The following is a 12,697-nucleotide window of genomic DNA, read 5'->3' as shown; positions in this document are numbered from 1 at the left end:
GCTATAAATCCATGTAACAGACAAACAATCCAGCCACATTTAACTAGTTTGCTGTCTACTCTGGAACTTTTTCTAGGCAACGGTCACACATTTTGATACACACTTTTATAAACCATTTTCCTAAATGTAATGAGCTTTTTATGTTCCTCTTATATACATTGGCACTGATTTGGGGGGATATTTTCGAACTGCATTCTGATACGTGTAGCTTTTAATGTGCACATGTGTTCTGGTACATCTAGAGATAAAGGAGGTGCATATTTGCTAACTTTGTATGGAAGACCAGATGCAATGACTTTTTCATCCTTATGTTCTAGACTGGTCCTCTTGCTTCAATGTTCTGGACTCCTCTTGGTCTCCTGGGTGTCATTTAATAGCTCTGTCTTGCCCAAAATACATAAACTAGCTGCAGTGCTGAAAAAAACAACAATCAACAACCCATATTTCTTCTGCTTTCTTGCTGTGACCATAGATTTCCAAAGCTTTGTGTAGTTGCCTGTTATCTTGTTTATCAACAGCATGGAGATAGCATTTTTTTTCCCCAACTGCTAGATGTTACCAGCAGAAAAGTGGAGGAGGTAAAACACGGCAGCTGTACTAATCCCAGGATGCTCCTTTCTTAGACCTCCAGTGTTCTTCTGGCCAGCCTCTTCTGTGTTGGCATCACTTGCTGACAGAAGGGGGCAGCAGGAAGTGAAGTGTAAAGGGATGCAAGGCTTTGTGGTGGAAGTTAACACCGCCTTAGAAAAGCAGGCTGCGTTACCCATAAAGAAGAAAGGAATAGTTACATTAAATCAGTGCTTCACTAAGAAAGAGAGACCAAAGCCAAGGACAATAATCAGGCATTCAAAATGCAAATGCTATTAAGGCAGAGAGAGGGGAAGAATGGATGTAGAATGTATTGAGCAAGTACAAAAATAATCAAGTAATTTTCAGATCTGACGTGATCATATCTAACTAGTGCCTAGCTTCTAAGCCTGAGTGACTTGGCAGATATGGAGAACATAGTTTGTTTTAGGCCATACGCGGACATAACTGGAAATAGTAGATCTGCTTATTTCCTCCTCCTTCCTAACACGCTCTAGGACATTAGCCCTTAGCAATAGTATTAAACACTCTTTCTTCTTCCTCTTCCTCCCCCTCTGTTTCCAAACACTGTTGCTTCTGAAGAGGCACATCTTGGTGGATTCAAATGTTGCTACGTCTTTCCAAAAGTTTTCTACTCAAATATAAATTCAAATCTGAGGGATGTGGGTGCGTATGTTGTTAGTATAGCTTTACTTCAAGAAGGATGGAGAATTGGCTTCACAGTTGATACAAACATTTGCAGGTTTGTGTTCTGAGACAAACTACAAAAGCAGACTTAGTCCAAGTTTATTTAGAAATTTTCTGGTGGTGTTTAGTGAGCGTGATAGCAAGCGCATTGCTGAATTATATGTGTTTATAGTGTGTGTGTGTGTGCATGCGCGTGCTTTTGAGTCAGTGACTCCTGGTGACCGCCTGGTCTTCTCCCTGCAGTTTTCTTGGCAAGGGTTTTTGGAAGTGGTTTGCCCTTGCCTCCTTCCTGGGGCTGAGAGAGAGGGACTGGCCCAAGGGCACCCAGCCGGTTTTCGTGCCTAAGGCTGGACTAGAACTCCCAGTCTCCTGGTGCCTAACCTGATGCCTTAACCACTACACCAAACTGGCTCTCATGCTTGTAGTATGCTCCTTTATTTATATACCCCACCACAAAATGGTTTCTTTGCAGCCATCCGTCTAAGTAGGGGAGAGACCTAAACCTGCTTCGCTCTGACAGTGCAGCTTCCTTCCAAGCATTATCCACCAGTTGATTGGCCTGGGGAATTAATTAATTAAAAACATTAATCATTATTCTGGTCAAAAACCCCAGCCATTATTCTGCTTCAAAACCCCAGCCATATATTTGCTCCATGGTTCCCATAGATTGACTGCAATCGAGCTTCATGAAAATAGCCTCGAGCATTTCTTGAAGGATGGTTAGATTGATCTGTCTGTTTTTTCCCCCCATAAAATTCTGTAAAGTATCTTGGATGCTGGTGGTGCTGTATGAATACTACACAATCAAAAAATCATGTTGGTTAGGCAAAAAGAATAATATGTCAAGAGGGTTGCATTTTGGATGAAGAAAATAGAGCTTATAAAGAATACATGCACACAAGGGGCCAGCACAGGAGCTCAGTTGTAATAACACCCTGCCATCACTGCAGGGCAAATGAGAAATGAAATGAAAATACCTTCCTTTATGGGTAACAGGCAGGCTACAGATGTCATTCAGGCTAGCCAATCAGGAGCCATACTCTTGCAAAAAGTTGATTGAATTAGCTTCACAACTTGAATCTCCATAAGAATCTCTACAATTTGCTAAGAATCAATTTCATGGAAAACATTTAATTCCTTTAAATATGGGAAGGGGGGCAATTAATTCACCATCCCGAGGTCATCCAGGAAAGACATGGGAAAGTTGAATTAAGGAGAGAGGTGCGGGATCTTCAGGCCAATCACATCCATTCTGAACTTATACAGAATGAGATCATTCTATGAGATCATCACAACAACTGAAGAGGCTAGCATCTATTTTTCTATATTTCAAGCAATGCCTCTTTCCTTCTTCTAATTCTTATTCACAGGTCAGTTTTTTTTTTTTTTTTTTGATAACATGACTACAATTCACGTAACAGAAATAGGCATATGATAATGTGTTTGTCTGCCTTGCTCAATGTCCAGTTGAAACTATGATGGTAGGATGCTGTTGAATTGTGTTGCCTTGGTGATGACTGATCCACCTGAGGATGCAGCATTACTCACTTTTTATATACAGGTGTGTGAATTAGTGCAAAGAGTGGGCTAAAATTAGATTTGTGCCCCTGGTAAAATAATCTCAAACTGGATATCTCAAATTCACCTAGACATATACATGGAATGATAGGCAACAGAAAATTTGCTAGTGGAGCGCATAAGGAACCATGCAATTCTCCAGGAGACAGTTGTTCAAAGATTATATGTATTTGTATACAGACACATTTAGCCAAATGCGTCTCACTTTGGTTTATCTCAAAAGCTACACAAGGTCAGTCCAAGTTAGTAATTGGACTGGAGGCCTTGGAAATTCTAGGCTGCAGGCTAGAGGAATCTTTAAAGAAGGAATGGAAGACCACTTTGTGGGCACATTCCTGGAATCACTGGGAGTCGATCTTGACTTGGAGACTTTTGTTGATTACATTCATGGACCATATTGATCCAGGGGTACTTGGAAAACACATTGTTGTTGCTATTCATTTTGAGAATCAGAACTGTTGCACTTTTCCTGTTAATTTATTTATTGGGAGCACTTCAACTTAGAATTCCTGAACACCTTTTTAACATACTTTAACTTCCTTTTTTTCCAAAGATTGCTGCCCTCACCATTTGGCAAATATGATTAGAGGGTTTTTTTTTTTTTTTGGTAAAGTGGATTTTTTCTTTTGCATGTCAGTGGGGCTTATCTATTCCATATCACCGCAAAGTTTATCTTGTCTGCCTAATTAAAGAAACAGACACAACAGTACAGTGTTCATCTAATTAGCACCAGGCAACTACATGGGTGGCATGTGATTCTTATTTCTTCCCAAAGTTCAGACATTCCATATTCCTCAGTTCAAACAAGCCACATTGGCAGTTATTGCAATGCTATTTTAAATCCTCCTCCTCCTCCTCATCTTGCCTACAGATTATTGTCATCAATAATGGCATGAAGAATTTTGGAATTTGCCCAGCCCCAAAGATTAATCTATATTTTGGCAATGGTGTTTTTGTCTTTCCTCAAACTACTGAAAAAAAAAATGGGACAAAATTATTTGCCTTGTGTTACCCTGCGCTAAACACTTTCTTTCAATTTAGCCCAATTTATTTATGTCCACTGGTGTAAGAATAAAATGGAGGCCGGCAATGGGAAGAGTTAGATGTCTTTTCTGGGAAACCTGGAAGAAGGTTGGGTAAAAATACACAACAATAATGAAAACGAATTCCCCAATTGCCCAGAGCTGAGGATGCTCAGCAGCCCAGAGAGAATATTTTCAGGGCAGAATAGAGCTTCATTATATGCGTATGATATATCAGTTTGGGGAAAAATCGAGTCAACTGTCAGACATCACAACAAAAGATACATAAGGGCATTTTCTGAAAATATTAGGTGTAAAGCCTTGGTGAAGGTAAAATAAAACCTCAACAGTTTGAAGGATCTCTAAGGCCCTTTCAAACATGTCTGTAAATTTATCTGGGCTATTTCTTGCTAATCCATATCAGACATACAAATATCTATTGGTAATAACTTCTGGAACCTGGGGATCTGAACCACTTCAAAAGGCAAGTGATTAAAACAAAAAGTGCAGATAGATGAGAATGGAGAATATGCTTTCATCTCATTCCTGAGTCAAATAGATTACAGCATTTCGTCTAAAAACTTTCAAAGGAAGTTTAAAAAGTAATTTCAGGTATCCATGAACAACATCAGATTGGCATCTTATCATTCTGTAAGCAGCCATTCTTAACAAGCTTGTTGTCTGAAAGCTTCCCCTGTTAGATTATCATGGGGCAAGGAATTCTCACACACAATTGTTTTCCAATTTGGGGTGAAGTGGGAACAGTTCAACTGTTTGAACAGTTGACATGTTTCATTAAAGTTCCAAAAGTTTACTGTTAAATATATTTAAAATACATTCATTTTGGACAAGTGAGAATAAGAATGGGGAAGTGAGTGATAAGTTGACCAATCAATAGTCAACTTCTGAAATTGGAATGACCAGTAGATGATTATGGTGAAAGGAAAAGGATGAGCTTTACAAGTATCTGAGAATATAAGAAGTGTCCTAAGGCTCAGATAGATCAGGGGCCCATCTAGTTTAACATTCTATATCAGTATCCTAAAAGTATCTGTTGGCAGATATTGTTAGGATGCTTACAAGCAGAACATGAGGGTGCTATTCTTCTTCCACTGCTGTACTCTAGTAAAAGCAAAGTCTAACTGATTCCTGGTAATTTCCCAAAAGAGGGAGCATTAACTTTATGGACACATCCATGTAGGCTTTGTGGTAACTTGTGAAAGTGGTTTTCCATGACCATATTTCCCCAACTTCCTGGTCCAACCTACAGCCTACGTATTTCCTGTGGTTTTCCCGTATTAGTATTGATGAGGTCCAACCCTGATTAACTTTTTAAGGTCATTGAGGGTTGGCTGTGTGCAGCTACTTCAAGAGCTGGTCTTTAAAATATGCTGCCCATGAATTTGGTGGTGCCTATTCATTCATGTGTTCACAAAAGGCCTTTTTCTTCTCCTTCTCCTCCACCCTTCCATACATCCCTGAGGCCATTTCTTCATGCTAGATAGAACAAGAGGCTCAATCTCCTTTTCAAAATCTCATGCAGTTCCATCCTTAGTACCTGTCCTCCAACACAACCCCATGCCAGCAGTGTAGTGCTTCCAGATCTGACCCATAAGACCAACTCATCTTGCCTGTATTAATGCTTGGTTGAAGGTTCTTCCTTTTCCTGAAAGAATCTTTCCTTCATCAATAGTCCACTCCTCACCACAAAGGTTAAAGAGATTAGATGTCTTCTTCTCCTCCTCCTCCTCCTCCTCCTCCTCCTCCTCCTCCTCCTCCTCCTCCTCAGGGTGAAATACACTTCCTCTTTTGTACTATTTCCCTTTGCCAGCTAATGAAGACAGCCCTCAAAAACTAAGTGAGAATTATATATACAAGAAACATACAAGTCATTCCAAGTTTACTGTATGTGCTACTGAAAAATATACATCAAAGGTGTTTGATGAAAGTTAAGTGAATATTATAATATCTGCATTCTGCCAATGTTTTGCAAATACTCACATGGGGTGGGGGGATTAGTGTCAATTATTCTGCCAACCAAGATTATTTCTTATATGTGAATTCTTGAGGATGCATCTACTAACCTATATCATGCTGTGAGTCACTATCACTTTTTTAAACCCATAATTGTCCCCTTTGAACTTATATTTTTCTAATACTGCTGGCAAACAGGGATTTAAATCTGTGGACATGGTAGCAATAAAACTGGAATAAAGTCTAAAAAAGGCTAGTCATAATGTATAGAACATACGGACTTGGTTTGATTGAGACCTGGCATCACAATAATTGTTCCAGAGCTTTAATGCACATTAGCAGACTGCTAGGAGATGGTCACAAACATTTGTGGCTTGGGATGCTTGCTTGTCTCCAAATATTTGTTTAATGTAAATGCAGACCATTTGGCTTCCTTCAGCACATATAATGGACTTTTGCAATTTGCTGAAATCAATATTAGGAAAGCTCCTTTCCCCTTCATGCAAACCTCATCAGAAATCAGAAATGACTTTCCCTTTCCTATTACTGTGAGAGAAGAGCTTAGTCTATTGAATTAAAATCTTATCTTCCTACATTGTCTATCGGTCTCTAAAACAAGACAGATAGCCATTGCTGAAATAGATTGTTTCCTTCCTATCCTTTGACATTTAGGAGCTTGATGGTATGAGGTACCCAAAGCTGTTCTCACTTTGAAGCAATGACATCACCAAATTTGATTAGCTGTAAGGTACCATGTTATCAGTCCCTGATCCCTGATTGGTTGGAAAGATTTGCTGTGGCTAATTATCTTAAACATGCACATCTGCCCTTACTGATATCATCCTATAAGTACATCCAATTGTGTATTGCTGTGTATGTGTGTAAGTGTAAGCGTAAGAGAGTGGCATTCAACTTATTAGAACATAGTCTGTGTTTGACTTGGATTACCCATGGGGTTAACCTACAAAGTTAAAATAATACTATACAAGGCTATAGTAATAGAAATAACCTGGGGACCAATGGCTTATAACAGGAGTGGTAGATTGTCACTGATGGTAACTATCTTCCTTTTGTGTCTCTGCGTGTGAATGCTATCCCATTTTTTTCTAACCCAAAATTGAAAATAAGTGAAGAATCGGGCAAAAGCTCCAAATTTTGTGTTCAAAGAGACCCATGTTTTAGAGCTTAACAGCACAGCCAAGTCAAGTCAAAGAAGGACAGTTTTTGGATGTTGTAATTGGAAAAAGTTTCGGTTAACTTATCCTAATTATTGGCTCTTTTTACAGCCATCTGCAGCTTCACAACTTCATTAACAGTAAAGTCAACAAGTATCATAAACCAGTTGTAGGAGTTAAGTGCCTCGTCAAAGAAATGGTTTAAGCTTGAGAGAATGTCCTTGGCTTGATTAAAACTTTCACATCTGTCTCCAATAAGAGTTATGTAGGCAATTAAGAAAGTTACCATCAAGATTTGCTGATCAGTCTTAGTCACAAATCTTTTTGTGTTCCTATTCGTTGACATGAGACCAGAATGAATGGAAGAAAGGAAGGTCCTTACTAATTATGATGCAATTCTTTTGCAAATCTCCATTGATTTTTAACAGACATTGGTAACTTCCTAATTTTATCCAACCTTGATTTACCTTGAAGTTGTTCATTTATGCATGTGCATTATTTTCTGTACATTAGTTGCTGAAGATATGAAGTGGTTCCTTTCTCCTTCATTTATTTTAAATATTTCTCATCCACCTTTAAGAGCAGATTCCCTCCCAAGGCAGCTTATATAGTAGAGATTATAATAAAAGAAAAAAAATGTAGTCAGATCAATAAGCTATTGGAATAATTACAGATATTTAACTCGACACTAAAACATAGGAGTCCTACAAACCAAGAAGGATTCCACAAAGTACATTCAAGAAAAGATTAAAGAGAAGAAATGGGTGTTCAGACTCCAGAGTTCTGAAGGAAAAAAATGACCTTGCCAACTTCACAGCTCTTAGTTGTAGACAAGGGAGAAAGCCTTTTGTTTACTGCATTTAAAGTAAGGGTAAGACAGTTCTTCAAATAACTTAGTCTCAAACTCCAAATTGTTGAAGGTTAAAAGCAATAATTTCATTTGTGAGTGTAAGTCAGTTGATATAGTGCATGTGTCAGATGATCCAATTCCTGGCTTCACCAACAGCCCCATTCTGCACCCACTGACATTTCTGGACAGTCTTCAGTGGCAGCCCCATGTAGGATGCATTGCAGCAATCTAGCCTAAATAGCCTGACTGCCTGGAAATTTAAGGAAAATCTGGCACCCCCCACCTTCCCGCTGCAAGAACTAGCATAACTGTGATGATGCAGTCTGGTAAATCTACGATCTTTTTTTTTTTAAAGTAATTTCAACAAGTCCTTTGCTATAGTACCATCTGTATTTTTCCTTCATTAAAATGCATAATCTTACATGAACATTATGCAGGAGCCTCTGAGGATAAGTAAGATTTCTCCAAACACTTGCTGTTTGGATAGCACTCTGGATCTTGTTCTTGTAGTTAATTTAATGGAATGGGAAAAAGGAACAGCCAAACTGAAAACAGCCTATTTGCTGAAAATGCAGGGTACTGATTATGGGTTACAGTTTGACATGTTCAGCCAGAAACTTCCCAGAATTTCTCCATCTTCCAAGTTGGAGAAATTACCTTAAAAAATTAAAATGATGTTGGTCAATGAAGCCTACAATTTTGTATCATTAGCTGTCTGTCCATGCCCAAAAAGACATTTTAAAATCCCAGATTGTCCTGCTAGTTTGCCATAACAGGAGAAATATGTAATAGCCTGTGAGAACACATATACTCTAACATGGAACAGAACAAGGAAATCCATAGCTTGAGCACTGTACTCAAGTTGTTGCTTACAGCAGGAGAGAAAAGGAAAATGTATCTGTCTGTCTATATCCATCCATCCATCCATCACCTATCACCTATCACCTATCACCTATCATCTATCACCTATCACCTATTATCTATCACCTATCACCTATCACCTATCACCTATTATCTACCTTTTAATCCAAGTCTGGTACTACAAATCACAGAGAATTAGGAAATAGGCTGACGTGGTGGACCATTATGTCATACTACACAGGTACCGGGGTGGTAATGGTTATGTTTCTGAATTTTCCTAGAAGCGGGGATAGGAAGAGAGAGTCCAGAAACAACGGCTCTAATGTTTAGAATACATTGGCCCATGCTGAGGAAGGTGGAAGGGAAGAGGAAAAAAGGCCAACCAGCAGCAAGGTGGATGGACTCAGTTACGGTGGTGATGGATGCAACGTCGGGAGAACTGAAGGACCAGGTTGGGGACAGACCCTCCAGGAGAAAGTCTATACAGACTGTCCTCTACTTACGAACAGGTCACATTCCAAGAGGCTGTTATAAGTCCATTTTGTTCATATAAGTCCAACCAAGTGTACATATGTGGTATAACTTAAACTAACCCTGTCCCACCTATTCCTATCTTCCAGGACCTTCTAGGTTGGAGTTGCAGACAGATTTGTCCATATCGGCGAAGTCTGTAACTTGGAAGTTCTTAAGCAGAGGACTGTCTGTACAGTATATGTGGTTGCTATGAGTCAGCACTACTTGGTGGCACACGTCCGTCAGTCAGTCAGTCAGTCAATCAGTGCAAGACCTAGCTCCCTCGAGAAGTCTATGATGTTGGGAAAGGTGGAAGGGAAGAGAAGAAGGGGATGACCAGCAGCACAGTGAATGGACTCAGTTACAGTGGCGATGGGGGCACCATTGGAGGACCTGAAGGACCAGATTTGGAGCAAACCTCCCTTGAGAAAGTCTATCCATGCAGTCACTAGTATTCTTGCTCTTACATTTAGTCAGCAATCCCTCACAACTAAAATTATCTTCAGTGCTGAATTCCAAAATCTGAAAATGAAGAAATTTGGGGAGGGTGGGGGTTGCTGAATTTTATATCTCTGTGGCACTTGATTTCAGTTTGTCTGTGCACAGATAAAGGACATTGTTCCATCCAAGGAAACTATCTGTGTTTGAAACACTCTCCCCACATACTTGCAAATTGTACAAGGGCTGATTTGTATGCTTAGCACATGAACATTGATTTTTGTTAGTGCCAACCTGTAACAGGAAAAGACTGGAAATACCTAACTATAATTTGCTTAGTGAGAGTGAGATTACTTACTTCTTACTACTTGTTTTATTACTTCTCATGATAAGTAAGGAAAAGTCAGTTTCATAATGTATGGTTCATTAGAGCATGGGATTCTCTGCAAATAAGAAACAAAGTTATCTCAAAGCCCCCCTGGCTCTCTTCTTTGAATTATCACCAGCTTCCAGTGTAGTTTTGTAAAGCTTTTAATTTAATGACGTATCATTAGATTGCATAGGGAGATGCACCTGAAAGTTATAGGATGCTTTCAGGAACATACTTGGCTAAGAATCCACGTTCTCTAAAAAATTTAGAACGAAGGAAGAAACTTGTGGTTATCTTGTTTCCACAGTAGCAAAGTGTTCCTTGAGAAGACCTCAGTCTGTTTGTAGACCCAGTTATAGCTGTCTCCTTTACTGGAAGTGATATTTGCCCATAGGACTTTTCCTGCAAGAATTTCTCTAAACATTTAAAGCAGTCTCCGCAGCTGGCCTTCTGCTTTTCTTCTGTCCTGAATCTCTTTCCATTCAACTTCAATGGATGCTCCTTGTTTGGATATCCTACTTCCCTTCTCCTTTTCTTTTTCATTTATACTGTGGATATCTCCTTCATTGCACTAGTGGTGTGTAAGCTGGGATGTATCTTGCAGCAATGATGGGACAATAGAGCTCTGGAATAAATTATGCAAAAGATTTTTGTGCAATCTCTCAAAAAAATTGCAGGGGCTCGTCCATACACAAAATGGATGCCCAGTCAGAAAAGACACCCACTAATTAGCTGCCCAGGATGATCTCTTCCTCACCAGTAGCTTAACTAGTTGTTGTTGTTTTCCCCAGGGCAGGTGGACATACTTCCAAACAATGCATGGAGCTCTAGCTTATCCAGCATTTTTATTTTTCAGGAATGCTTTGGGGGCCCATGTGGGGTCTAGAAGCATTGCTGCAAATAACAAAGATACATTTTGCTTCTCGGCATGCCAGCTTTATATTTTATCTATATATTTTTAGAAAATTACTGCTGTTCCCATCATTCCCAACTCAAGCCGACTAACACTTCCATCATCTGCAAACAAGATGGAAACCGTAGAAATATTAAAGCAATTTTACAAAGCAGCAATATAATAGCAGAATCCTCTTCATGCACCAAGGAACTCCAAAAACTCAATAACGTAGACATTCCCACGATCAATCTCATGCCATGTTACCTTACTGTTTTAAAACCAGGTTTTAATTCCTTTTCCAGATCGGAAGAGGTTGGCACTTATTGAATGTGGATGATAGTGGTTTTGAGTTTATTGATTAGTTATATGACCGTATCAAATAAAATAGGATAAAATAATACCACATATTGAAATCTATACACTTCCTACCTAGATCAGATTGGGGTCAACTGCTAACATGATGGTCTTATCTGATTATTTTATTGAATGTTTTTATATATTTCAGTATGCTGTGTGTGATCATATATCTCTCAAGCATGAGCAAGAAGGCTTGAGACCACCTCAGTCCCAGAAGTCCTTGAGACCATCTCAGTCCCAGTCCCAAGTCAATCCTGGGGTGGGTTGTGAATGATCTGTCTCAAAGCTGTTCTTTCCTGCAACTGATTCTTGGTTCTGAATTTGAGCCTTTTGATATCAGTTAAGAACGGTGGGATGATCTTCTGTATAAAAGTCACCAGGATAGCACAGAATGTGACAAAATGAGGTCATTATTCATGCCAGTATTGGAAGCCTTGATCCTTAAAGTAGTTAGCCTTATGAATGGAATGGGAGTGGGATACTTCTGCCTAGCAACTGGTTGTATCATCCCACCACCACCATCACTTTGGTAATATATCAGGGTTTGATATGTATTTGGTAATATATCTATATATCCCAGCATTGGTGGCTGGGGGACACCATTAAACCCCAGGGTGAAATGCTTATAAAAGAGAGGAAGAAATAACAAAACCCAGGATTTCTTTTGTGAGCATTGTGTGCAAAGCATCTATGTGATAGCAGGTTGTTTACATTTGTTTAGGGTAGGGTAGGGTAGGGTAAAATCTGCAAATTTTTATAGCTTTCAAAGTTGTTGAGTGGAATTATGGTAAGAAAAGGTCAGATATTTCCAACAACTGTACTACTCATTCACCTCAAGCAGAACTGATAGATGAAACATTGAGTTGCATAACCCCATGGATGGTATGGTTAATTTTTCTCTCTGCCTTCAGCTTCTCCTTTTCATGTATTTTGTTAACTGCAGGCTTCTTGCATTTGTCTTTCATTTGTTTCTTGTCTTTTAGACTTTTTCAATACATGGATTTTTTTTTTCAGTCCCAGTACTTCAAAGCAGTGGCTGTAAGCTGGCTTATATATTCAGTGGATTCACTTGCTTGGTTGTGTCTTCACTGTTGTTTGTATGTGTGTCTATAGAACCATCTACATATAGAAAGCTTGTATGCCCTCTTCCTAGAGAGCTTGATGTTGTTTCTCCTTAGTATGGCAAGGTGAGATGCCTTGATGGAGACAGACTTCTAAAATGGTCTCAAGGGATTTGGTCTACTTGTCAGCATCATGGAAAGCATCACAAAGACACCCAGAAGCTTCCTGACTAATTAAGACACTTGGAGCAGGCAAGTATGCCTTTTGGTGAAAAAAATATAAAAAGGCAGGGTAGTAGTTGCTAAACATTGCTGGAGTTGTATTTTA

The sequence above is a fragment of the Candoia aspera genome, chromosome 12 (assembly GCF_035149785.1).
Source record: "Candoia aspera isolate rCanAsp1 chromosome 12, rCanAsp1.hap2, whole genome shotgun sequence".
Classification (NCBI taxonomy): domain Eukaryota; kingdom Metazoa; phylum Chordata; class Lepidosauria; order Squamata; family Boidae; genus Candoia; species Candoia aspera.
This window is presented reverse-complemented; position numbering follows the sequence as displayed.